The 25,527-nt window shown below is 43.8% G+C and overlaps 18 non-coding genes across 18 annotated transcripts; 10 read left to right on the forward strand and 8 right to left on the reverse strand.

Moving 5' to 3' along the window:
* Window positions 1-2,486: 2,486 nt before the first annotated feature.
* Window positions 2,487-2,560, forward strand: TRNAN-GUU (transfer RNA asparagine (anticodon GUU)). Its single transcript has one exon. It is a non-coding gene; the product is annotated as a tRNA-Asn (tRNA).
* A 1,710-nt stretch (window positions 2,561-4,270) lies between these two features.
* On the reverse strand, window positions 4,271-4,343 carry TRNAA-AGC (transfer RNA alanine (anticodon AGC)). The gene has a single exon. It is a non-coding gene; the product is annotated as a tRNA-Ala (tRNA).
* A 177-nt stretch (window positions 4,344-4,520) lies between these two features.
* TRNAN-GUU (transfer RNA asparagine (anticodon GUU)) lies at window positions 4,521-4,594 on the forward strand. The gene has a single exon. It is a non-coding gene; the product is annotated as a tRNA-Asn (tRNA).
* Window positions 4,595-14,260: 9,666 nt separating this feature from the next.
* TRNAA-AGC (transfer RNA alanine (anticodon AGC)) lies at window positions 14,261-14,333 on the reverse strand. Its single transcript has one exon. It is a non-coding gene; the product is annotated as a tRNA-Ala (tRNA).
* A 120-nt stretch (window positions 14,334-14,453) lies between these two features.
* Window positions 14,454-14,527, forward strand: TRNAN-GUU (transfer RNA asparagine (anticodon GUU)). The gene has a single exon. It is a non-coding gene; the product is annotated as a tRNA-Asn (tRNA).
* Window positions 14,528-15,090: 563 nt separating this feature from the next.
* On the forward strand, window positions 15,091-15,164 carry TRNAN-GUU (transfer RNA asparagine (anticodon GUU)). Its single transcript has one exon. It is a non-coding gene; the product is annotated as a tRNA-Asn (tRNA).
* A 394-nt stretch (window positions 15,165-15,558) lies between these two features.
* TRNAA-AGC (transfer RNA alanine (anticodon AGC)) lies at window positions 15,559-15,631 on the reverse strand. The gene has a single exon. It is a non-coding gene; the product is annotated as a tRNA-Ala (tRNA).
* Window positions 15,632-16,537: 906 nt separating this feature from the next.
* On the forward strand, window positions 16,538-16,611 carry TRNAN-GUU (transfer RNA asparagine (anticodon GUU)). The gene has a single exon. It is a non-coding gene; the product is annotated as a tRNA-Asn (tRNA).
* Window positions 16,612-16,916: 305 nt separating this feature from the next.
* On the reverse strand, window positions 16,917-16,989 carry TRNAA-AGC (transfer RNA alanine (anticodon AGC)). Its single transcript has one exon. It is a non-coding gene; the product is annotated as a tRNA-Ala (tRNA).
* Window positions 16,990-17,174: 185 nt separating this feature from the next.
* TRNAN-GUU (transfer RNA asparagine (anticodon GUU)) lies at window positions 17,175-17,248 on the forward strand. The gene has a single exon. It is a non-coding gene; the product is annotated as a tRNA-Asn (tRNA).
* A 394-nt stretch (window positions 17,249-17,642) lies between these two features.
* TRNAA-AGC (transfer RNA alanine (anticodon AGC)) lies at window positions 17,643-17,715 on the reverse strand. The gene has a single exon. It is a non-coding gene; the product is annotated as a tRNA-Ala (tRNA).
* Window positions 17,716-17,900: 185 nt separating this feature from the next.
* TRNAN-GUU (transfer RNA asparagine (anticodon GUU)) lies at window positions 17,901-17,974 on the forward strand. The gene has a single exon. It is a non-coding gene; the product is annotated as a tRNA-Asn (tRNA).
* A 369-nt stretch (window positions 17,975-18,343) lies between these two features.
* TRNAN-GUU (transfer RNA asparagine (anticodon GUU)) lies at window positions 18,344-18,417 on the forward strand. The gene has a single exon. It is a non-coding gene; the product is annotated as a tRNA-Asn (tRNA).
* A 305-nt stretch (window positions 18,418-18,722) lies between these two features.
* TRNAA-AGC (transfer RNA alanine (anticodon AGC)) lies at window positions 18,723-18,795 on the reverse strand. The gene has a single exon. It is a non-coding gene; the product is annotated as a tRNA-Ala (tRNA).
* Window positions 18,796-18,980: 185 nt separating this feature from the next.
* On the forward strand, window positions 18,981-19,054 carry TRNAY-GUA (transfer RNA tyrosine (anticodon GUA)). Its single transcript has one exon. It is a non-coding gene; the product is annotated as a tRNA-Tyr (tRNA).
* Window positions 19,055-19,448: 394 nt separating this feature from the next.
* On the reverse strand, window positions 19,449-19,521 carry TRNAA-AGC (transfer RNA alanine (anticodon AGC)). The gene has a single exon. It is a non-coding gene; the product is annotated as a tRNA-Ala (tRNA).
* A 5,480-nt stretch (window positions 19,522-25,001) lies between these two features.
* On the reverse strand, window positions 25,002-25,074 carry TRNAA-UGC (transfer RNA alanine (anticodon UGC)). The gene has a single exon. It is a non-coding gene; the product is annotated as a tRNA-Ala (tRNA).
* Window positions 25,075-25,194: 120 nt separating this feature from the next.
* TRNAN-GUU (transfer RNA asparagine (anticodon GUU)) lies at window positions 25,195-25,268 on the forward strand. The gene has a single exon. It is a non-coding gene; the product is annotated as a tRNA-Asn (tRNA).
* Window positions 25,269-25,527: the final 259 nt, after the last annotated feature.

Here is a 25,527-nt window from a genome sequence, read left to right on the forward strand (position 1 = left end):
GGATAATTACATACTTTCCTGAAGATTGAGCATATCAGAACTAAAGTACAGAATTGTTTCTCTGTCACCCCAGAGAGGTAACATGGTTATCTTGTTTGTAGAGATCTAATTTCATTAAGCGATTAAGTAAAGAATCTTTTGAAGCTTAAACTTTAACAAATGTTCCCTTTGTATATTTTTTAGATATCCTGCCTGTGAGCTGTATTGGAGCATAGTATTTATATATAATTGATGTTACATTTCATAAAAATATATTTCATATCTGAGTACATAACTTTAATACAGTTTGTGTGCATGAAATCATATACAGTTGTATGAAAAAGTTTAGGCACCTCTGACAATTTCCATGATTTTCAGTTATAAATAATTGGCTGTTTGGATCAGTAATTTCATTTTGATCTATCAAATAAATGAAGGACACAGTAAAAATTCAGTAGTGAAATTAGGTTTATTGGATTAACAGAAAATGTGCAATATGCATCAAAACAAAATTAGACAGGTGCATACCTGTTGATTTGAATACCTGGAACTACCTAGCACTGATTAATTGGAATTTGGAAGACAAAATTGGTTTGGTGAGCCCATTAAGCCTTAAACTTCATAGACAGGTGTATCCAATCATGAGAAAAGGTTTTAAGGTGGCCAATTGCAAGTTGTTCTCTATGACTCTCCTCTGAAGAGTGGCAACATGGGGGCCACAAAACAACTCTCAAATGACCTAAAAACAAAGATTGTTCAACATCATGGTTTAGAGGAAGGCTACAAAAAGCTATTACATAGATTTAAGATGTCAGTGTCCACTGTGAGGAACATAGTCAGCATGGTGAGGATATGGAAGACCATAGGCACAGTTCTTGTTAAGGCCAGAAGTGGCAGGCCAAGTAAAATATCGGATAGGCAAAGGATGATAAGAACAGTCAAAAACAGTCCACAGACCACCTCCAAAGACCTGTACTACTGGGAATATTGTTGAGGGTCTCATGGATTCCACTCAATATCAGCAGATACTTGAGAATAATGTTGAGGAATCAGTCACAAACTTCAGTTGAAGTTACCCCCAGGCCGGGGCTGGATATCTCAAGAAGACGATGACCAAAAACACTGCTGTTTCAAATGGGTGGGGCCATTTGATGGGCGTGACTTTCGCAAAGGGGTTTGGCTTTTAAAAATGGGTGTGGCTTGTTAAAAGGGGCGTGGTTTTTAAAAAGGGGCATGTTTTTCAAAGGGGCGTGGCTTTCTAATAGGGGCAGGGTCTTGTGCACCCCCATCCTAAAAATTCACCAGCCGCCACTGCCTCCTTGACCTTCACTTGGGAGGGAATGATGTGGGGTCTGTCCCAGTGCTTGAATTAATTAAAATCAGGCAGTCTGACATTGGCTGGCTTCATACTCGGATCCCTGGGGTAGTAGTAGGTTGGTCTAATATAGTCCCACGCCTGCATTGGAGGCATATGTCGACCCATACGGCGGCATATAGGATAAGGAAAAAAATAACCATGTCACTTTCAAGAACCGTCACAGGGGCAGGTGGCTTTGCGGTACGGCACAAAGCCATCTCAGTCGACAGAACCGAACTCTATAGAAGACATAAAGTCCATTTGTCAGATATAGGGCTATATATATTCATAAAAGACATCGAAAGAGCGATTTCACCCTTCCTGTAAGTCGGGTTGTGGTGGTGGCGGCGGCAAGAGCATTGATGATGCTTCTTGTGGTGGGAGGTCTCAGTCCTGTTGCGCAGGAAAAGTTTGCTAGGGGTGAGTGATGGCCAGAAAGGGGAGGAGTTGTAGGCCTCGTGCACGTGAGGTAACCCCCCTTTCTCCCCATTGGGGGATGGTCACGTGATCTCTGCAACCCCTCAGCGTCATTTCCTTTGAGCACAGACCCCTCTGCTGCTTGTTTCCGTTGGGCCGTTGACCTCCTTGCTGTTCTGGGCCTTATTTAGCTCTATGCCGCCATTTTTGGTTACTGTTGGCTAAAAAAGTTAATAAAGTTTAAGTTTAATCAAAATTTGACCTGTGACGGTCAAAATTTACCCATTAAGAAGTGGTCTGTGTTTTATTTATTATTCTTATATTGTTAGTATAAGTGAACAAGTTAAGTTAAAAGTGTACCCCTTCACTCCTGGAAACGCCCCGGTAAGCATTTAATCCCTTAAAGAAACAAAGATTCTCTCTAAATGCATTACATTATATGGATGGGTTTTAAAACCACCTGCATAGAACTTGCGAGTCAGTAATAATATTGCGTGGCATAGACACTACTTTCCTAAATGCGGGGCGACCTTCAGAGTTTGGAGAATGCGGGCATCGATCCCATTGCCTCTCGCATGCAAAGCGAGCGCTCTACCATTTGAGCTAATTCCCCCTACACTTCCTATTCTTCCCTGACCTTGCCAGAGATACTGGCCTCTTGCTTACTATGTACCAAGTATGCCACAATGCTAAAGCAACAAAATTTTCCACACATGTGGAAAGCGCTCGTGGTGTCTCTGTGGCGCAATCGGATAGCGCATTCGGCTGTTAACCGAAAGGTTGGTGGTTCAAGCCCACCCAGGGACGTGTGGTCTTTTATCCGTCTGCCGTTTTAGGTTCCCTTCACAGCGTGCGCCGAGCTCAGCCCGGGTTTATGCTAACTCAGCTGAAATAGATGACACAGAGGAAAACATGCAAGTCAGCTGTAAAGTCGCCTTTTACAAACCGACGTGTGTATCTTAAGTCAAGTCGGCTTTGAAAACGAGTGCAGCTCGCTACTCAAAGTTATAAATGAGGATTTAACCTTTTGCGCAAAACAACAAGACAATTATTTTTTACAGATGTCATTGCAAACTATAAAATAATCGGAATCTTTGAAAAAGTGGAGAATGCGGGCATCGATCCGGCTACCTCTCGCATGCTAAGCGAGCGCTCTACCATTTGAGCTAATTCTCCGGCGGGTTCCACAGACCACCTATGGCTGTGCTCTTAAGACCTACTGCTATAATGTCTACACAGAACTTGTCAGGGATCCTGATCGTGGCATCTTGTACACTATTTACTAATTAAGCTGCGCAATGTCACCGACAAAAATACTGTCTGACACTAGTGTGAAACAGGCATGGTTCAAGCCCACCCAGGGACGCGGGTGTTTTACCATTCTGTCGCTGCTTGTGTATGATTTGCTACTTATAGCGTAATAACTACCACGAAATGTCTGTTCCATGTTGGAGAAGCAATAGGTAGGCCTTGTCGTGGTAGTATTTATTGAATTAAATTTAATTCTTCATGTGTACGATAAGAGCAGAAAAAACAAGAAAAGAAAAAGTGCCCGAAAGTAAACAGCACTCAGTAACATCTTTCTAGCGTTTCTTCTATAGGTCAGTGCTGAAACGAAATATTACAAAGAAATGGAGATTTTGTGAAGCGATAGTAATGTTAACATTTAGGAGGCAAAAGGTTGTTAATATCGCAAAACGCAAGGGTAACCTGTAAAGCGCACCTTAAAGGATGGAGAATGCGGGCATCGATCCCGCTACCTCTCGCATGCTAAGCGAGCACTCTACAATTTGAGCTAATTCCCCTGTATAGCGAGGGAAAACGGTCAGCCTCCTGCCAGCCTTCCTGTACTTCCTGTATTGAAGTTATCAGAGATACCGTCCTAGCGGGTATTGCATTACTTATGCCGCAACTGTACGGTCACAAACTGTTTTAAACTAGTGTGGATTTCGAATATTAAAAAAGAAATCTTGTTTCTAGTCGCCTAAGATAACCTACATGGCTGTTTCAATCTATGATTATAGAAAGGGTTTTAGAAGTGAGTAGTATGATGAACCTTTGCGCAACAAAAGCTCCTTGGCCCCCACAAATAACAAGAGAAGATGCCCCCTAGAAAGGGGATAATACGGGCATCGATCCCGTTACCTCTCACATGCAAAGCGAGCACTCTACCATTTGAGCTAAGTCCCCAGCCGCTGGTTTTTGCTTGGGCACTCTTCAGTGAGCTTATCAGAGATGCTGGTCTTGGCAGCTTACCTGCTATTTACTAATTAAGCTCAAGTGGTACAGGCACAAACTGTTCTATGCTCGTGTGAATGTTGCCCCGTCCCTTTCCCTCGGTGGCATTGGTTGCATGCTTCCGTAATTTAAACAAACAAAAAAGAAACAAAGATTCTTTCTAATTGCATTACATTATATGGATGGGTTTTAAAACCACCTGCATAGAACTTGCGAGCCAGTAATAATATTGCGTGGCATAGACACTACTTTGCTAAATGCGGGGCGACCTTCAGAATTTGGAGAATACGGGCATCGATCCCGCTACCTCTCGCATGCTAAGCGAGCGCTCTACCATTTGAGCTAATTCCCCGGCGGGTTCCACGGACCACCTATGGCTGTGCTCTTAAGACCTACTGCTATAATGTCTACACAGAACTTGACAGGGATCCTGATCGTGGCATCTTGTACACTATTTACTAATTAAGCCGCGCAATGTCACTGACAAAAATACTGTCTGACACTAGTGTGAAACAAGCATGTGCATCATGTCTCTGTGGCACAATCGGTTAGCGCATTCGGCTGTTAACCGAAAGGTTGGTGGTTTAAGCCCACCCAGGGACATGCGGTCTTTTATCCGTCTGCCGTTTTAGGTTCCCTTCACAGCGCTGCGAGCGTGCGCCGATCTCAGCCCGGGTTTATGCTAAATCAGCTGAAATAGATGACACGGAGGAAAACATGCAAGTCAGCTGTAAAGTCGCCTTTTACAAACAGACATGTGTATCTTAAGTAGTGATGTCGCGAACAGTTCGCCGGAGAACAGTTCCCGGCGATCTTAGCTTGTTCGCGTTCACCGCGGCGGGCGAACATATGCAATGTTCGATCCGCCCCCTATTCGTCATCATTGAGTAAACTTTGACCCTGTATCTCAGTCTGCAGACACATTTCAGCCAATCAGCAGCAGACACTCCCTCCCAGACCCTCCCAGCTCCTGGGCAGCAGCCATTTTAGATTCATTACGATCCTGCATTCTTAGTGAGAGGAGGGATAGTGCTGCTGCTGGTGATTTTATAGGGAAATTGATAGCTAGGCTAGTGTATTTAGTGTCCACTACAGTCCTGAAGGACTCATCTGATCTCTACTGTAAGGACAGCACCTCAAAAAGCCCTTTTTAGGGCTAGAACTTCAGCCCAAAAAGCCCTTTTTAGGGCTAGAACTTCAGTGGTTTTTTTTGTTTGTTTTTGTTTGTTATCTAATTGCATTTGCCTGCCTGTCAGCCTGTGTGTGAGGCTCACAGCATATACTGTGCATACTTGCTCACTGCCACCACTCATATCTGGTGTAACATTAGTGTAAATTTAAAAAGAAAAAACTTGTTACATCAGTTTGCTAGTTTAATCTAATTTCATTTTCCAGCAGGCCTGTGTGTCAGGCCCACAGCATATACTGTGCCTAATTGCTCTATTTTCCACCACTCATATCTGGTGTAACATTAGTGTAATTTAAAAAAAAACAAAAAACTTTTACATCAGTCTGCTAGTGTTATTTAATTTTTTTTTTTTTTTTCAACACAGGGTTACCACAAACCTTTAATTTGTAAAAAGTGCAATATCTTCGAAACGCAATATAGTGAAGCACAATAAAATGAGGTATGCATGTATAGGAATATCTATTAAAAAATAGAAAAACATAAATAAATACGATATTACTTGTTTTTTTATGTTTAAATATTTTTATTGAGGTTTTGTTGTCAAAACAAACAGTTAGTAATTGCCAATACACAGCAATAGAAACAAAGATTATACAGGGTAGACTGCTAACATATGTCAAAAGAATAAACAGAATAAAAAAATGACTACTTTCCCATGATATACAATGAATGCCGTGTTAACTGAACACCTACTATGAAATGTAAGCGACCACTTTCGGGCCACAGGAAGTGACCATAACCAAAATGTAAAGTAGGTAATCATGAATTGGAGGGGGCCACTTATGGGCCCTCATTGAAAAACCTCTTCTTTTTTTTTTTTACTTTTAATCTGTAACTCCATATGTAAAGAAGGCCAATCATTTTTGCTGTCCTAAATGGGAGAAAAAAGAAGTCATCTCTGCGGTAAAATGAAAGGCTGCAAATAGGAAAATAGTATGTTTACGGTATTAGGTAGAGAAACCGTCTAGGGAGTCGTCCTAAACTAGGAGGCATATTAAAGGGTGGGGGTGGGGGGATGGGGGGGGGAAGGTGGTCATGATAAGATAGTAGGATATTAATATATTAAGGGTATGTCAGATTAAGGGGGTACCTAAGTCAAAGAAGCCATAGGTTTTATATCTACAGAATTGGCAAAATTTGTAGAGCTTACCCAAAATACAGTGCATAAGAAGAGTATGTGGCAAGAATACTAAGGCAGGGCCTGCCTGCACAAGAAACACTGCATTAATCTGGAAAGTCTTGCTGTACCTCATGTTATTACATCTTAGCGCTTGACAGACTACTTATAAGCTAAGTGTCCAAAATTGTTAGCCAGTGGGTTGTACCCTCTTACAGTAATAAATATGCCAGCTAGGATTGTTTAGCCAATATATAAGGAGCACTATAATTTGCCTTAGGATATACTATATGAGTAACACATAGAGTCCGGTTAATCCAGGCAATAAGCGTCACCGTAAAGAGGAGAGCTGTAGGCATAGGCAAAGAGTGAGCTATGTGGGTTGAGCTAGAACTGCTGTAACATAAAACATACTTATATTTAAAAGGCTTTTTATAAAATGATAGGAGGCCTTATAACTTGGAGTGGTTTGGGAGCAGATGACACACTCTGTATAAACTAACTGTGAACACTAGGGAAACATCACAACAATGCAATGATGGGGCGAAGCTATTAAATATGATGGAAGTAGGAAATACTTATAACAAAAAACAGGATGTACATATCGTATGGATAAGACTAGAAAACACATAATGAGATAACAAAGTAGAGGAGGGACTAGTCTTACTCCCTATACTCTATAACATATACAGCAAACATATTATTTAAGACCTCAGAGCATTAAGCCATGCTGTCTTGGCCGCCGACAGCACGGCTCATGTTGAAAACATGGGTATATGTCCACCGTGTACATGTCAGGAGGAGGAACATGCCATATAAAAAAAAAAGGTCCATCAGTGTGGTGTTACAAATGAGATACCAATAGGCCACAAACCCCAATAAAGGAGCCCTACACATGAGGCTGAAGTATAGCAAAATCGATGAGTAAATCTGGCCCAAGGTAGCTGTGCAAAATTCTATAATTTTAACTTGATATATGTATTGCCACAGTAAGCAGTCCCACTAAACAGTATGAGAGTAAATGTTCAGACTGGAGATAGATTCCAGATGCGTTGTAGAGCAGGGGCTACAAGCAGGTTCATAGGGAGCTCTAGATTAGCCTATGCCTTTTCTTAGGACACCGGGAACACACTGCGTCGGTAACATGCGGCCCCGTGATGCACACCAGCTCTCAGTGTCCTGCTTAGACTCGATCGTTCCTACCTCTGTACCCCAGCAAACAAGCCCCACAAACAAGGTCGCGGTCTGCAGATGTCACAAGCCCCGCCGCTGCAGGTAAATTTAGGAGTGAGGGCTGAATGTTTCTAAAGTATCGCTTCTCACCGGGCAGCCCAGGGTCAAGGTGTATAGTCAAATGATCACCTTCCGTCGCCCCCGGTAATATGTGAGTCTCTCGAGCAGCTTGATCCCTGGAATGGTGGCTGAGCGGCTCGCCATACTGGAGTGAGTCGGGCAGGCGACACAAGGACCCATGAGCCTGTTTACCATCGGCAATACTCTGGTCTGAAACTGTGTTTGCACTAGACAGGCTGAGGGTAACATATCAGGAACGATAGTTGCAGTGCAATACTCAAGGAGTGTTGCTTCCATTCTGGCAAAGTGTGCATATAGGAGCCGCGCCACTTCCTCTGCCCAGTAGTTCAGGGCCTCCATCCTTGCCATATTTTTATAGAGCTTCTGACAGCCAGGGATATCCTCCTGGACACTTGCAAGGTCTTGTAGGATTTGTGTTATTTAATTTTAGTTGCCAGGCCAGCCTGCCACTAGTGCCAGCCTGTGTGGCAGGCTCACAGCATATACTGTGCCTACTTCCATCCTCAGTGCCACCACTCATATCTGTTGTAACATTAGTGTAATTTTAAAAAAAAAAAACTTTTACATCAGTCTGCTAGTGTTATTTAATTTTAGTTGCCAGGCCAGTCTGCCACTAGTGCCAGCCTGTGTGGCAGGCTCACAGCATATACTGTGCCTACTTCCATCCTCAGTGCCACCACTCATATCTGTTGTAACATTAGTGTAATTTAAAAAAAAAAAAACTTTTACATCAGTCTGCTAGTGTTATTTAATTTTAGTTGCCAGGCCAGCCTGCCACTAGTGCCAGCCTGTGTGTCAGGCTCACAGCATATACTGTGCCTACTTCGATCCTCAGTGCCACCACTCATATCTGTTGTAACATTAGTGTAACTTTTTTTTTAAAAAACTTTTACATCAGTCTGCTAGTGTTATTTAATTTTAGTTGCCAGGCCAGCCTGCCACTAGTGCCAGCCTGTGTGTCAGGGTCACAGCATATACTGTGCCTACTTCCTCAGTGCCACCACTCATATCTGTTGTAACATTAGTGTAACTTTTTAAAAAGAAAAACTTTTACATCAGTCTGCTAGTGTTATTTAATTTTAGTTGCCAGGCCAGCCTGCCACTAGTGCCAGCCTGTGTGTCAGGCTCACAGCATATACTGTGCCTACTTCCATCCTCAGTGCCACCACTCATATCTGTTGTATCATTAGTGTAAAAAAATGTTAAAATTTTTTTTTTGCGTCAGACTGCTAGTGTTATTTAATTGCAGTTGCCTGCCAGCGTGTGTGCCAGGCCCACTTTCCAACTAGTGCCACCAATCATATTTGTTATAACAGTAGTGTAAATATTTAAAAAAAAAAAACGTTTTTGACTGTGAAACATCAGTCTGTTAGTGTAATCTAATTCAAGTTGCCTGCCAGCGTGTGTGCCAGGCCCACATGCCAATTTAATGCCACCACTCATATTTGTTGTACTAGTAGTGTAAATATTTAAAAAAAAAAAAATATTTGACTGTGAAACATCAGTCTGCTAGTGTAATCTAATTGAAGTTGCCTGCCAGCGTATATGCCAGGCCCACTTGCCAAGTTAGTGGCACCACTCATATTTGTTGTAACAGTAGTTTAAATATTTAAAAAAATAAACATTTTTGACTGTGAAACATCAGTCTGCTTTTTTGTGTCAGGCTCACAGCGTATACTGTGCCCACTTGCCCAGTGGCACCACTCATATCTTGTTTAATAGTAGTGTAAGTGTACATTTAAAATAAATAAACTTTTTGGATTGTGAAACATCAGTCTGCTTTTTTGTGTCGGGCACCACTCATATTTTGTTTAATAGTAGTGTAAGTCTACATTAAAAAAAAAAAAATGACAGGCAGAGGCAGGCCACCCCGCAGGTGCCGTCGTGGTGCTGTGATTCCCTTTGACCCTACAATAATGCCCAGTGTTCAGAGGCCACGTGCCATGAAAGCGAAAAGTTCTGGGGAGGACCTAGTTGACTGGCTAACACAGGACACCCTTCCGCTCGGAACCTTGATGCACCATCCACCTCCAGCTTAGCTTCGGGCACCTCTCAAGTGACCAGTGCCACTCGCCCGACTGCCGTCACCACCAACACCAGCACCACAGCCGCTTCACTTGATCTGTCAGAGGAGTTATTGACACATCAGTTGGAAGAAATGAGTGATGCGCAACCATCATTGACAGAGGATGTAGATAACTGATATGTCTGTCAGGCAGCATTACAGACATGGACGTACGGTGTGATGATGATGATGGTGATGTTGTACCCGCTGCTGCTTCCTTTGTTGATTTGTCAGATACAAGTGAAACGGATGATGATGCGTCCGTGGATGTCACGTGGGTGCCCGCTAGAAGAGAAGAAGAAGAGGGGGAAAGTTCAGATGGGGAGACAGAGAGGAGGAGGAGGAGATGAGTTGGAAGCAGGGGGAGGTCGTCGCAAGGAGATAGTGGCACAGTCAGACAGCATGCATCGGCACCCGGGGTCAGCCAGAGAGCACGCCAATCAACGCATGCTGTTGCCACCACCAGAATGCCGTCATCGCAGAGCTCAGCAGTGTGGCATTTTTTGTGTGTGTCTGCCTCTGACAACAGCGATGCCATTTGCAACCTGTGCCAAAAGAAACTGAGTCATGGGAAGTCCAACACCCACCTAGGTACAACTGCTTTGCGAAGGCACATGGTCTCACATCACAAACGCCAATGGGATGAACACATGAGTAGAAGCAGCACACAAACTCAAAGCCGCCATCCTCCTCCTGGTCCAGCATCTTCAGCCACGTCAACCACTGCTGTCCTCCTTGCCCCCTCTCAACCATCTGCCACTCAGTCTCTCATAAGTAGCAGTTCCTGGTCATCTGCCCACAGTCAGGTGTCTGTCAAGGACATGTTTGAGTGTAAGAAGCCAATTTCCCAAAGTCACCCCCTTGCCCGGCGTCTGACAGCTGGCTTGTCTGAACTCTTAGCCCGCCAGCTTTTACCATACAAGCTGGTGGAGTCTGAGGCGTTCAAAAATTTTTTATCTATTGGGACACCGCAGTGGAAGGTACCCGGCCGAAATTTCTTTTCACAAAAGGCAATCCCCAACCTGTACTCGATTGTGCGAAAGGAAGTAATGGCATGTCTGGCACACAGCGTTGGGGCAAGGGTCCATCTGACCACTGATAGCTGGTCTGCAAGGCATGGTCAGGGCAGGTATATCACCTACACTGCGCATTGGGTAAACCTGCTGACGGCTGACAAGCATGGAATGCGTGGCTCTACAGAGGAGTTGGTGACACCGCCACGACTTGCAGGCAGGCCTGCTGCTACCTCCTCTACTCCTCCTACTCCATCCTCTTCCATAACCTCTTCCTCGGCTGAGTCCTCTTCTGCTGCTGCGTCTTGCTCCACATCAACGGCACCCCCCCAGCTCCCCAGGTACTATTCAGCATCCCGGATACGGCAGTGTCACGCCGTCTTGGGGTTGACTTGCCTGAAAGCAGTGAGTCACACCGCACCATCACTCCTGTCCGCCCTGAATGCACAGGTGGATCAGTGGCTGACTCCGCACCAACTGGAGATTGGCAAGGTTGTTTCTGACAATGGAAGTAATTTGGTGGCGGCATTGAAATTGGGCAAGTTGACACATGTGCCGTGCATGGCACATGTGTGTAATCTGATTGTACAACGCTTTGTGCATAAGTACCCAGGCTTACATGACGTCCTGAAGCAGGCCAGGAAGGTGTGTGGCCATTTCAGGCGTTTCTACATGGCCATGGCGCACTTGTCAGTTATCCAGCGGAGAAACAACCTGCCAGTGCGACAGCCCGACACGTTGGAAGAAGATACCTTCAGTGAGGACGAGGAACGGGACATGTGTCCTGTCAGAAAGGACCTTCAGTGCAGCAGGAGGTTTTGTCACTGAGAAGAGAAGTCGCCTAGGTCAAAAAAGTCTTGATTATCTCACCTTTATTAAAATGAATGAGGGATGGATCCCGAAGGGACTGACATTGGGCGATACATTCGAATAAGAAAGGCCTGATGAGATGAGCTGCCTTGGGCTACAAATGGTCCACACGCTGCTGTATTTTATCTTCGAATGCCGGATGACTTGTGTGACTTATCCGCCAACAACTAGGGTTCAAGCCGCAATGTTTTAGGGCACTTCCTAACTGTCAAACAAACATCAATTTTTCTGGCCGCTGCTACAGCAGCGGCTGCAACAATACCTAATTTTTTTCAGGCATGTGTACATGCCTAATTTTTCTGGCCTCTGGTGCTGCACTGTGGCTTCAAAACCCAAACCAAAAAAAAGGCACATAACAGGGATTAAACTGCTAAGAATAGTACTACTTAACACAACACTCATATCTGGTGGTACATTAGATTGAATGCGCAGTGCCCCAAATTTGAAGTAGGAGGACCGACCAAGCATCTTTTTCCATCTCACGGTTCCTAAAAACGATGCCATACCTGTACTCGATTGTGCAAAAGGAAGTCATGGCATATGGGGTCTTTCATGCTGTCGTGCATGTTGAGGGTCGGGGACCCTCGTATAAAAAGGCTGAAGGAGAACGACCTGTACTGGGTGTCCAAGCATCTTTTTCCATCTCCCGGTTCCTAAAATCCATGCCATATACACGTCCCCTGATAGGGGACACCGCAGTGGAAGGTACCCGGCCACAATTTCTTTGCACAAAAGGCAATCCCGGACCCCAACCTATACTCGATTGTGCAAAAGGAAGTAACCTTACCATGGGTCACAGACCGCACGTCTTTGTAATTCTCTGTCTGGGAAATGATATATCTATCAAATCTATCTATTTATCTATCAAATCTATCTAACTATCAATCGTATCTATCAAATGTATATTGCATCTATTGATCTATGTAATTCGTATCTATCAAATGTATATTGCATCTATTGATCTATGTAAATCGTATCTATCAAATGTATATTGCATCTATTGATCTATGTAATTTGTATCTATCAAATGTATATTGCATCTATTGATCTATGTAATTCGTATCTATCAAATGTATATTGCATCTATTGATCTATGTAATTTGTATCTATCAAATGTATATTGCATCTATTGATCTATGTAATTTGTATCTATCAAATGTATATTGCATCTATTGATCTATGTAATTCGTATCTATCAAATGTATATTGCATCTTTTGATCTATGTAATTCGTATCGATCAAATGTATATTGCATCTATTGATCTATGTAATTCGTATCGATCAAATGTATATTGCATCTATTGATCTATGTAATTCGTATATATCAAATGTATATTGCATCTTTTGATCTATGTAATTCGTATCGATCAAATGTATATTGCATCTATTGATCTATGTAATTCGTATCTATCAAATGTATATTGCATCTATTGATCTATGTAATCTATGGATCTATCTATCAAATCTATTTATCTCGTGGCCAGACTGTTTTGTGACAGCCACTTGTGTTTCGGCAAAATTTGAAGTAGGAGGACCAACCAAGCATCTTTTTCCATCTCCCGGTTCCTAAAATCCATGCCATATACAACTCCCCCAATAGGGGGAGTAGCAGGTATTAAACTGCTAAGAATAGTACTACTTAACACATCACTCATATCTGGTGGCACAATAGATTGCACGCGCAGTGCCCCAAATTTGAAGCAGGAGGACCGACCAAGCATCTTTTTGCATCTCCCGGTTCCCAAATTCCATGCCATATACACGTCCCCTGGCGCCGCAACTGCCTCTGGGAACCTTACCATGGGTCACAGACCGCACGTCTTGTAATTCTCTGTCTGGGAAATTATATATCTATCAAATCTATCTAAGTATCAATCGTATCTATCAAATGTATATTGCATCTATTGATCTATGTAATTCGTATCTATCAAATGTATATTGCATCTTTTGATCTATGTAATTCAGATCTATATAATGTATATTGCATATATTGATCTATGTAATTCGTATCTGTCAAATGTATATTGCATCTATTGATCTATGTAATCTATGTATCTATCTATCAAATCTATCTATCTCGTGGTTGTGCAAGTGGACTGTTTGCGGTGCGTTACACGGGGAGTTTGGTCTGTCACTGTGAAGCGGGCGTAACCCTTACACTACCTGATCGATACAACATTATACCTGATGTTTTAAAGCACGTTATTCCAAACAATTTAGGAGGTTAGTTGATTTAGGCCCTTTATGGCTTAAAACCAGACTCATCAACTATGTAATTTTCCATGGGAGTTTTGCCATGGATTCCCCTGGGACGCGGGTGTTTTACCATCCTGTTGCTGCATTCACATCATCGTTCTTTCGTGGCATGCCACAGTCCAGGTGTTAGTCCCTTTGAAACAACTTTTCCATTACTATTGTGGCCAGAAAGAGTCCCTGTTGGTTTTAAAGTTCGCCTGCCTATTGAAGTCAATGGCGGTTCGGCGGTTCGCAAACAGTTGCAGAAGTTCGAGTCCGCCGTTTGTGAACCGAAATTTTTAGGTTTGCGACATCACTAATCTTAAGTCAAGTTGGCTTTGAAAACGAGTGCAGCTCGCTACTCAAAGTTATAAATGGGGATTTAACCTTTTGCGCAAAACGACAAGACAATTATTTTTTACAGATGTCATTGCAAACTATAAAATAATCGGAATCTTTGAAAAAGTGGAGAATGCGGGCATCGATCCCGCTACCTCTCGCATGCTAAGCGAGCGCTCTACCATTTGAGCTAACTCCCCCTACACTTCCTATTCTTCCCTGACCTTGCCAGAGATACTGGCCTCTTGCTTGCTATGTACCAAGTGCGCCACAATGCTAAAGCAACAACATTTTCCACACAAGTGGAAAGCGCTCGTGGTGTCTCTGTGGCGCAATCGGTTAGTGCGTTCGGCTGTTAACCGAAAGGTTGGTGGTTCAAGCCCACCCAGGGACGTGCGGTCTTTTATCCGTCTGCTGTTTTAGGTTCCCTTCACAGCGCTGCGAGCGTGCGCCGAGCTCAGCCCAGGTTTATGCTAAATCAGCTGAAATAGATGACACGGAGGAAAACATGCAAGTCAGCTGTAAAGTGGCCTTTTACAAACCGACGTGTGTATCTTAAGTCAAGTCGGCTTTGAAAACGAGTGCAGCTCTCTACTCAAAGTTATAAATGGGGATTTAACCTTTTGCGCAAAACGACAAGACAATTATTTTTTACAGATGTCATTGCAAACTATAAAATAATCGGAATCTTTGAAAAAGTGTAGAATGCGGGCATCGATCCCGCTACCTCTCGCATGCTAAGCGAGCGTTCTACCATTTGAGCTAATTCCCCGGCGGGTTCCACGGACCACCTATGGCTGTGCTCTTAAGACCTACTGCTATAATGTCTACACAGAACTTGTCAGGGATCCTGATCGTGGCATCTTGGCATCTTGTACACTATTTATTAATTAAGCCGCGCAATGTCACCGACAAAAATACTGTCTGACACTAGCGTGAAACAAGCATGTGCATCATGTCTCTGTGGCGCAATCGGTTAGCGCGTTCGGCTGTTAACCGAAAGGTTGGTGGTTCAAGCCCACCCAGGGACGCGGGTGTTTTACCATCCTGTCGCTGCATTCACATCATCGTTCTTTCGTGGCACTTTGTGTATGATTTGCTACTTATAGCGTAATAACTACCACGAAATGTGTGTTCCACGTTGGAGAAGCAATAGGTAGGCCTTGTCGTGGTAGTATTTATTGAATTAAATTTAATTCTTCATGTGTATGATAAGAGCAGGAAAAACAAAAAAAGAAAAAGTGCCCGAAAGTAAACAGCACTCAGTAACATCTTTCTAGCGTTTCTTCTATAGGTCAGTGCTGAAACGAAATATTACAAAGAAATGGAGATTTTGTGAAGCGATAGTAATGTTAACATTTAGGAGGCAAAAGGTTGTTAATATCGCAAATCGCAAGGGCAACCGGTAAAGCGCACCTTAAAGGATGGAGAATGCGGGCATCGATCCCGCTACCTCTCGCATGCTAAGCGAGCGCTCTACCATTTGAGCTAATTCCCCTGTATAGCGAGGGAAAAAGGTCAGCCTCCTGCCAGCCTTCCTGTACTTCCTGTATTGAAGTTATCCGAGATACCGTCCTAGCGGGTATTGTATTACTTATGCCGCAACTGTACGGTCACAAACTGTTTTAAACTAGTGTGGATTTCGAATATTAAAAAAGAAATCTTGTTTCTAGTCGCCTAAGATAACCTACATGGCTGTTTCAATCTAAGATTATAGAAAGGGTTTTAGAAGTAAGTAGTATGATGAACCTTTGTGCAACAAAAGCTCCTTTGCCCCCCACAAATAACAAGAGTAGATGCCCCCTAGAAAGTGGAGAATACGGGCATCGATCCCGTTACCTCTCGCATGCAAAGCGATCGCTCTACCATTTGAGCTAATTCCCCAGACGCTGGTTTTTGCTTGGGCACTCTTCAGTGAGCTTATCAGAGATGCTGGGCTTGGCAGCTTACCTGCTATTTACTAATTAAGCTCAAGTGGTACAGGCACAAACTGTTCTATGCTCGTGTGAATGTTGCCCCGTCCCTTACCCTCGGTGGCATTGGTTGCATGCTTCCGTAATTTAAACAAACAAAAAAGAAACAAAGATTCTCTCTAATTGCATTACATTATATGGATGGGTTTTAAAACCACCTGCATAGAACTTGCGATTCAGTAATAATATTGCGCGGCATAGACACTACTTTCCTAAATGCGAGGCGACCTTCAGAATTTGGAGAATACTGGCATCGATCCAGTTGCCTCTCGCATGCAATGCGAGCGCTCTACCATTTGAGCTAATTCCCCCTACACTTCCTATTCTTCCCTGACCTTGCCAGAGATACTGGCCTCTTGCTTGCTATGTACCAAGTACGCCACAATGCTAAAGCAACAAAATTTTCCACACAAGTGGAAAGCGCTCGTGGTGTCTCTGTGGCGCAATTGGTTAGCGCGTTCGGCTGTTAACCGAAAGGTTGGTGGTTCAAGCCCACCCAGGGACGTGCGGTCTTTTATCCGTCTGCCGTTTTAGGTTCCCTTCACAGTGCTGCGAGCGTGCGCCGAGCTCAGCCCGGGTTTATGCTAAATCAGCTGAAATAGATGACACGGAGGAAAACATGCAAGTCAGCTGTAAAGTCGCCTTTTACAAACCGACGTGTGTATCTTAAGTCAAGTCGGCTTTGAAAACGAGTGCAGCTCGCTACTCAAAGTTATAAATGGGGATTTATTCTTTTGCGCAAAACGACAAGACAATGATTTTTTACAGATGTCATTGCAAACTATAAAATAATCGGAATCTTTGAAAAAGTGGAGAATGCGGGCATCGATCCCGCTACCTCTCGCATGCTAAGCGAGCGCTCTACCATTTGAGCTAATTCCCCGGCGGGTTCCACGGGCCACCTATGGCTGTGCTCTTAAGACCTACTGCTATAATGTCTACACAGAACTTGTCAGGGATCCTGATCGTGGCATCTTGGCATCTTGTACACTATTTATTAATTAAGCCGCGCAATGTCACCAACAAAAATACTGTCTGACACTAGTGTGCAACAAGGCTTTGCATCATGTCTCTGTGGCGCAATCGGTTAGCGCGTTCGGCTGTTAACCGAAAGGTTGGTGGTTCAAGCCCACCCAGGGACGGGGATGTTTTACCATCCTGTCGCTGCATTCCCATCATCGTTCTTTCGTGGCACTTTGTGTATGATTTGCTACTTATAGCGTAATAACTACCACGAAATGTCTGTTCCACGTTGGAGAAGCAATAGGTAGGCCTTGTCGTGGTAGTATTTATTGAATTAAATTTATTTCTTCATGTGTACGATAAGAGCAGGAAAAACAAAAAAAGAAAAAGTGCACGAAAGTAAACTGCACTCAGTAACATCTTTCTAGCGTTTCTTCTATAGGTCAGTGCTGAAACGAAATATTACAAAGAAATGGAGATTTTGTGAAGCGATAGTAATGTTAACATTTAGGAGGCAAAAGGTTGTTAATATCGCAAAACGCAAGGGAAACCTGTAAAGCTCACCTTAAAGGATGGAGAATGCGGGCATCGATCCCGCTACCTCTCGCATGCTAAGCGAGCGCTCTACCATTTGAGCTAATTCCCCGGCGGGTTCCACGGACCACCTATGGCTGTGCTCTTAAGACCTACTGCTATAATGTCTACACAGAACTTGTCAGGGATCCTGATCGTGGCATCTTGGCATCTTGTACACTATTTATTAATTAAGCCGCGCAATGTCACCGACAAAAATACTGTCTGACACTAGTGTGCAACAAGGCTTTGCATCATGTCTCTGTGGCGCAATCGGTTAGCGCGTTCGGCTGTTAACCGAAAGGTTGGTGGTTCAAGCCCACCCAGAGACGCGGGTGTTTTACAACTAGAAACAAGATTTCTTTTTTAATATTCGAAATCCACACTAGTTTAAAACAGTTTGTGACCGTACAGTTGCGCCATAAGTAATACAATACCCGCTAGGACGGTATCTCTGATAACTTCAATACAGGAAGTACAGGAAGGCTGGCAGGAGGCTGACCGTTTTCTCTCGCTATACAGGGGAATTAGCTCAAATGTTAGATGCAAAGCGAGCGCTCTACCATTTGAGCTAATTCCCCCTACACTTCCCATTCTTCCCTGACCTTGCCAGAGATTCTGGCCTCTTGCTTGCTATGTACCAAGTACGCCACAATGCTAAAGCAACAAAATTTTCCACACAAGTGAAAAGCGCTCGTGGTGTCTCTGTGGCGCAATCGGTTAGCGCGTTCGGCTGTTAACCGAAAGGTTGGTGGTTCAAGCCCACCCAGGGACGTGCGGTCTTTTATCCGTCTGCCGTTTTAGGTTCCCTTCACAGCGCTGCGAGCGTGCGCCGAGCTCAGCCCGGGTTTATGCTAAATCAGCTGAAATAGATGACACGGAGGAAAACATGCAAGTCAGCTGTAAAGTCGCCTTTTACAAACCGACGTGTGTATCTTAAGTCAAGTCGGCTTTGAAAACGAGTGCAGCTCGCTACTCAAAGTTATAAATGGGGATTTAACCTTTTGCGCAAAACGACAAGACAATGATTTTTTACAGATGTCATTGCAAACTATAAAATAATCGGAATCTTTGAAAAAGTGGAGAATGCGGGCATCGATCCCGCTACCTCTCGCATGCTAAGCGAGCGCTCTACCATTTGAGCTAATTCCCCAGCGGGTTCCACAGACCACCTATGGCTGTGCTCTTAAGACCTACTGCTATAATGTCTACACAGAACTTGTCAGGGATCCTGATCGTGGCATCTTGGCATCTTGTACACTATTTATTAATTAAGCCGCGCAATGTCACCGACAAAAATACTGTCTGACACTAGTGTGCAACAAGGCTTTGCATCATGTCTCTGTGGCGCAATCGGTTAGCGCGTTCGGCTGTAAACCGAAAGGTTGGTGGTTCAAGCCCACCTAGGGACGCGGGTGTTTTACCATCCTGTCGCTGCATTCCCATCATCGTTCTTTCGTGGCACTTTGTGTATGATTTGCTACTTATAGCGTAATAACTACCACGAAATGTCTGTTCCACGTTGGAGAAGCAATAGGTAGGCCTTGTCGTGGTAGTATTTATTGAATTAAATTTATTTCTTCATGTGTACGATAAGAGCAGGAAAAACAAGAAAAGAAAAAGTGCCCGAAAGTAAACTGCACTCAGTAACATCTTTCTAGCGTTTCTTCTATAGGTCAGTGCTGAAACGAAATATTACAAAGAAATGGAGATTTTGTGAAGCGATAGCAATGTTAACATTTAGGAGGCAAAAGGTTGTTAATATCGCAAAACGCAAGGGAAACCTGTAAAGCTCACCTTAAAGGATGGAGAATGCGGGCATCGATCCCGCTACCTCTCGCATGCTAAGCGAGCGCTCTACCATTTGAGCTAATTCCCCTGTATAGCGAGAGAAAACGGTCAGCCTCCTGCCAGCCTTCCTGTACTTCCTGTATTGAAGTTATCAGAGATACCGTCCTAGCGGGTATTGTATTACTTATGGCGCAACTGTACGGTCACAAACTGTTTTAAACTAGTGTGGATTTCGAATATTAAAAAAGAAATCTTGTTTCTAGTCGCCTAAGATAACCTACATGGCTGTTTCAATCTATGATTATAGAAAGGGTTTTAGAAGTGAGCAGTATGATGAACCTTTGTGCAACAAAAGCTCCTTTGCCCCCCACAAATAACAAGAGAAGAGGCCCCCTAGAAAGTGGAGAATACAGGCATCGATCCTGTTACCACTCACATGCAAAGCGAGCGCTCTACCATTTGAGCTAATTCCCCAGCCACTGGTTTTTGCTTGGGCACTCTTCAGCGAGCTTATCAGAGATGCTGGTCTTGGCGGCTTACCTGCTATTTACTAATTAAGCTCAAGTGGTACAGGCACAAACTGTTCTATGCTCGTGTGAATGTTGCCCCGTCCCTTTCCCTCTCAGGGTCGGCTCCAAGGGGGGGCTTTGGGGGGCAATGCCCACCCAAATGGAATGCTGTGCCCCCTTAAAACACAGGATTTGTTAAAATTATTTTTTTTAAATTGTTTTACTTAATTTATTTTTATTTTTTTTGCCCCGCAACTTTTCTGGGGGCGGGGCCCTTGTGCATGCTCAAATGTCACAATGTGCAGTCAGTCAGGTCTCAGACTCTCAGCCCATTGCTTCAGCTCATCAAAAAATAGATTCATTGGTGCAGCTCAGCCAGAAGCTTTTCCTATTGGCTGGCTACCTTTGGCGCGCACATTTGCTCTGAGTCTGAGCCCTGACTGCACGCAGACAGCCGTGCTGGAGCAGAGGAATTTTAGGAAACAGGCATCAACAGATGATAAGGTAAGAGCTATTATTAGCCTCCCTCCCCAAGTCCTCTAATACTCCCTCCTGCTTAGCTAGGGTGACCAGACGTCCCCGGATTGAGGATACTGTCCCCTGACAAATTATGTCCCCGGGAAGACAGCCCCCTGAGTGTTGCCACATGTCAGGGTACACAGGACAGGAAACGTAAACTCCCTTACTCCAGAAGCGTGCAGAGAACATTCAGAGTGACTGGTGCTACCTTAAAAAGGGGCGTAGTTAACTGCTACAGAACTAGCTGAGACTATTCCACTCGCTGTGCACTCTGCTTCCCTCCCTGGCTTTCCCCTCACCCAGCAAGATCCGGTGCATCTACACTTAGAAGCACAGAGCAGGTAGATTTGCGATGACAGCACCCTGGCTAAGACACTGAAGCACACATCGGTATTTTTATGCAAGCAAACAATTCTGAAATGTGCTCAGCTTAGTGCGAACACTGTCACAACTAAAAGTGTTTACTGTTTACATAAGAAAGTGTCACGGGCTTTGCAGCTAGTTATACTGAGCTGACATGGTAATTGCTTGATGTGGTTTTGTAATGAGGGCAATCCCCTCCCCTTTAGCTTGCCTGTTATTGCGGTCATGTGATCCACCCTGCAGTGTGTAGCTTCTGAAAACTGTTTGCTTCACTAAGGTGCGCGGGAACATTGTGCTGGGGGTGAGTAGAATCCCTTTGCAGGGGTTAAGTCTGTTATTCTCTTGCTGCCCTGAAAACGGATACTACAAACTCTGCCTACTTCAGAGTGCACAGGTCATCATCATTAATCAAGAAGCTGTCTGTGAAGAAAACATTGATGTTGTGCTGCTGCATACTACATTTGTGTGATCTGTCTATGCTGAGGCTAGCTCTATACCTGTGCTCCCTGTTTGTCTTTTGTTTGTTTAAATATATTGTAAAATGAGAAGGGCTATACTCTGGGAGAGGTCCCCTGATGATTCATTGGCTAGCAAGCAGAATTTAATACACATTAGCTGAGGCTACACCAGCTAAGTCTGAATATATTGTGGTATTAATTAGTATTTCCAATAGGTATACATATGACAACAAATACCAAATATAATAAATGTACAAAAAAAAAAAAAAAGGAAAAATCAGGCATTAGTATTTTTCTTCTGATGAGAGGAATGTGGGTTCCATAAATGTGAGGATCAGCAAATGAACACCCCTTCCACGTGCCACTCCAATGAAAACAGAAACTTTTGCTGACACCAATAAAAGGGGGCTTTTGGCATATAAAATCCCCCCTCTAAACTCATAGTGCTCATGAATACTCCCAAAGCCAAGGTTTTCTTCATTCTTTTAAATTGCAGTACTTAGTTTCAATTAATTGAAGATTTGGTATTAAAGTTTAGGTTCTTGCATTATTTTGCATAATCAATTGTTGTCTAGGAAATGTGTGTGAGTTTGTGTGTGTGGGAGAGAGAGAGAGAGAGAGAGAGTGTGTGTGTGTGTGGGAGAGTGTGTGTGTGTGTGTGTGGGGGAGAGTGTGTGGGGGAGAGTGTGTGGGGGAGAGTGTGTGTGTGTGGGAGAGTGTGTGTGTGTGGGAGAGTGTGTGTGTGTGGGAGAGTGTGTGTGTGTGTGTGGGAGAGTGTGTGTGTGGGAGAGTGTGTGTGTGTGTGTGGGAGAGTGTGTGTGTGTGTGTGGGAGAGTGTGTGTGTGTGTGTGGGAGAGTGTGTGTGTGTGTGGGAGAGTGTGTGTGTGTGTGTGGGAGAGTGTGTGTGTGTGTGTGGGAGAGTGTGTGTGTGTGTGTGGGAGAGTGTGTGAGTGTGTGTGGGGAGAGTGTGTGTGTGTGGGAGAGTGTGTGTGTGTGGGAGAGTGTGTGTGTGTGGGAGAGTGTGTGTGTGTGGGAGAGTGAGTGTGTGGGAGAGTGAGTGTGTGGGAGTGTGTGTGTGTGTGGGGGAGTGTGTGTGTGTGGGGGAGTGTGTGTGTGTGGGGGAGAGAGTGTGTGGTGGAGGGAGAGCGAGTGTGTGCGGGAGAGAGTGTGTGCGTGTGAGAGAGTGTGTTGGAGAGTGTGTGTGGGAGAGTGAAAATGTGTGTGTGGAAGAGAGTGAGAGTGTGTGTGTGTGTGGGGGGGAGTGAGAATGTGTGTGTGTGTTTACATTTAAATAGACAGCAACATACTAGACCATCAACACTCTTGACAAAGTTGTGTATAAAACAATATTAACTATGAGTGTGAGGAAATCCTGGTGAATTTCCACAATTTTTTTCTATGACTTGACCCCTGGTTACAACTCAGTTGTCAGTTTAATAAATAACTTATAAATATGCTAATAAAATAGTTTTTTACCATTTGCCAATTAAAAAAATAAAAATATCCCCGGATTTCATTTTAAAAATCTGGTCACCTTATGCTTAGCTGAATGCGTGCCTGTCAGTGTCATTACTTATTTAGTGCGGGTCACAGCCGGTCACCCTCCCTGCCTGCACTTACTAACAGATCCACGGAAACCAAAGAAAATAAACAAACAGAGGGCGGGGGAGTGGGACAGATACAACAAATATGTGATCGATCACATATTTGTTGTATCTGTCCCACTCCCCCGCCCTCTGTTTGTTTATTTTCTTTAGTTTCTGTACCTGAGTGCCTCTCTATCACTGCTCTCCCAACTCCAGTCCTCTCTGGTATTGCTGGTGGTGTGCCCTGAGCGAGGTGCTGCCTAGAATCATGTGTATTGAGCTCAGCAGGTCTAAGCTTTGGTATGTGGGTCCTGTTTCTTTCCTGTGTATAGCTGTTCTTTTCTCCCATTACTATCAGGGCATAGTTCTCTCTCTCTCTGTGACCATCTGATGTCAGGTAACTGTGTTGCCTTTTACAAGCAGCCCCTGCCTCTGTATAATGTAAATCCACTTATTAATTTCAGTACTAATTGTCTTCAGTAGTTACTTTCACTTCTCTGCAGTCTCCTTTTAATAAGAAATCACTATATGTTATTATGGAGATCTCACATTGCTTTGTCTATGTGCTGTCTGTGCTCAGGGCAGTCTCTTGTTATCACACTATGTGCTGTCTGTGCTCAGGGCAGTCTCTTGTTATCACACTATGTGCTGTCTGTGCTCAAGGCAGTCTCTTGTTATCACACTATGTGCTGTCTGTGCTCAGGGCAGTCTCTTGTTATCACACTATGTGCTGTCTGTGCTCAGGGCAGTCTCTTGTTATCACACTATGTGCTGTCTGTGCTCAGGGCAGTCTCTTGTTATCACACTATGTGCTGTCTGTGCTCAGGGCAGTCTCTTGTTATCACACTATGTGCTGTCTGTGCTCAGGGCAGTCTCTTGTTATCACACTATGTGCTGTCTCTGTTACCCCCAGCCCAGCTATGTAAGGCAAGTTAATGAGTTCCAGCTCTCCCTCTCCTCTGTTGCAAACTTTCCTCCCACATGCAAGGGCTTAGGGCTGATTCAAAAAACAAAATAAAACATTGCAGGCTGACTTCATCCCATATCCCATTTATATGAATTTAATTTTAATGTCTTGTCCTGGTATTTATTGGTTAGAAAGTTGGTTCCTAAATAATAATAATACAAAAAGCATAAGCATTGCTATAGTACATTGTGATCTAATAGGGATGTTACGTGTCAGCTCTAAGGTTTGTTAAAGGTATCAGGAATTTGCCATTTACTGTATGTGCTTGAATACATAACTGTGTGCAGCTTGGCTCATTATATTGCCTGTAGGATGTATGTGCACATACCTGTGTTATTCATGTGTCCTATTGCTTGTGTGTGCTGTCAGCTGATGGATTGGATGCCATTTCATTATTATTGAGAGTCTGAATTGCTTGACATGTTTTGTTAGTGACACTCGGAAATGCTTTTAATGCAGCTGAATAAACACATCCTAACAATTTGTCTTGCAAGGCCATAAACTGTCTTTTTATATAAATATATATATATATATATATATATATTTTTTTTTTTTTTCTCATATCTAATCTACAAAATTTCCAGTACCTGAAAACCTAGTATCCTCACTGCTATTGCAAACAAAGGAGTTAATTGCATTGGGGGGTTTGGGGTGCATGGCTGTTTAGGGGACATGATTGAGATTTGAGATCAGGGTGATTAAGGGGTGAATTGTTTTTAAGGAGCTATTGCACTGGGGGTCTCAAGTTTAATGGCTCTGTTTTAGTGCACTGCATAGGATTTAGACTTCATTCTTTTACCTAGGGATTTAGCACATATTCTCCAAATGTTAATAGTGGGGGATAAGCCAGTCAGAAGCTACACTTTCCTGCAGAATATGTAGGTCTGCTCTTATTTTGACTCTCATACATGCTTTGTAAATGTGTGCCCCCTCGTGAAAAAAAATGCCCCCCCATTTCATTTGTTCTGGAGCCGACCCTGTTCCCTCTGTGGCATTGGTTGCATGCTTCCGTAATTTAAACAAACAAAAAAGAAACAAAGATTCTCTCTAATTGCATTACATTATATGGATGGGTTTTAAAACCACCTGCATAGAACTTGCGAGTCAGTAATAGTATTGCGTGGCATAGACACTACTTTGCTAAATGCGGGGCGACCTTCAGAATTTGGAGAATACGGGCATCGATCCCGTTGCCTCTCGCATGCAAAGCGAGCGCTCTACCATTTGAGCTAATTCCCCCTACACTTCCCATTCTTCCCTGACCTTGCCAGAGATACTGGCCTCTTGCTTGCTATGTACCAAGTACGCCACAATGCTAAAGCAACAAAATTTTCCACACAAGTGGAAAGCGCTCGTGGTGTCTCTGTGGCGCAATCGGTTAGCGCGTTCGGCTGTTAACCGAAAGGTTGGTGGTTCAAGCCCACCCAGGGACGTGCGGTCTTTTATCCGTCTGCCGTTTTAGGTTCCCTTCACAGCGCTGCGAGCGTGTGCCGAGCTCAACCCGGGTTTATGCTAAATCAGCTGAAATAGATGACACGGAGGAAAACATGCAAGTCAGCTGTAAAGTCGCCTTTTACAAACCGACGTGTGTATCTTAAGTCAAGTCGGCTTTGAAAACGAGTGCAGCTCGCTACTCAAAGTTATAAATGGGGATTTAACCTTTTGCGCAAAACGACAAGACAATGATTTTTT

The sequence above is a fragment of the Bombina bombina genome, chromosome 1 (genome assembly GCF_027579735.1).
Source record: "Bombina bombina isolate aBomBom1 chromosome 1, aBomBom1.pri, whole genome shotgun sequence".
Lineage (NCBI taxonomy): Eukaryota > Metazoa > Chordata > Amphibia > Anura > Bombinatoridae > Bombina > Bombina bombina.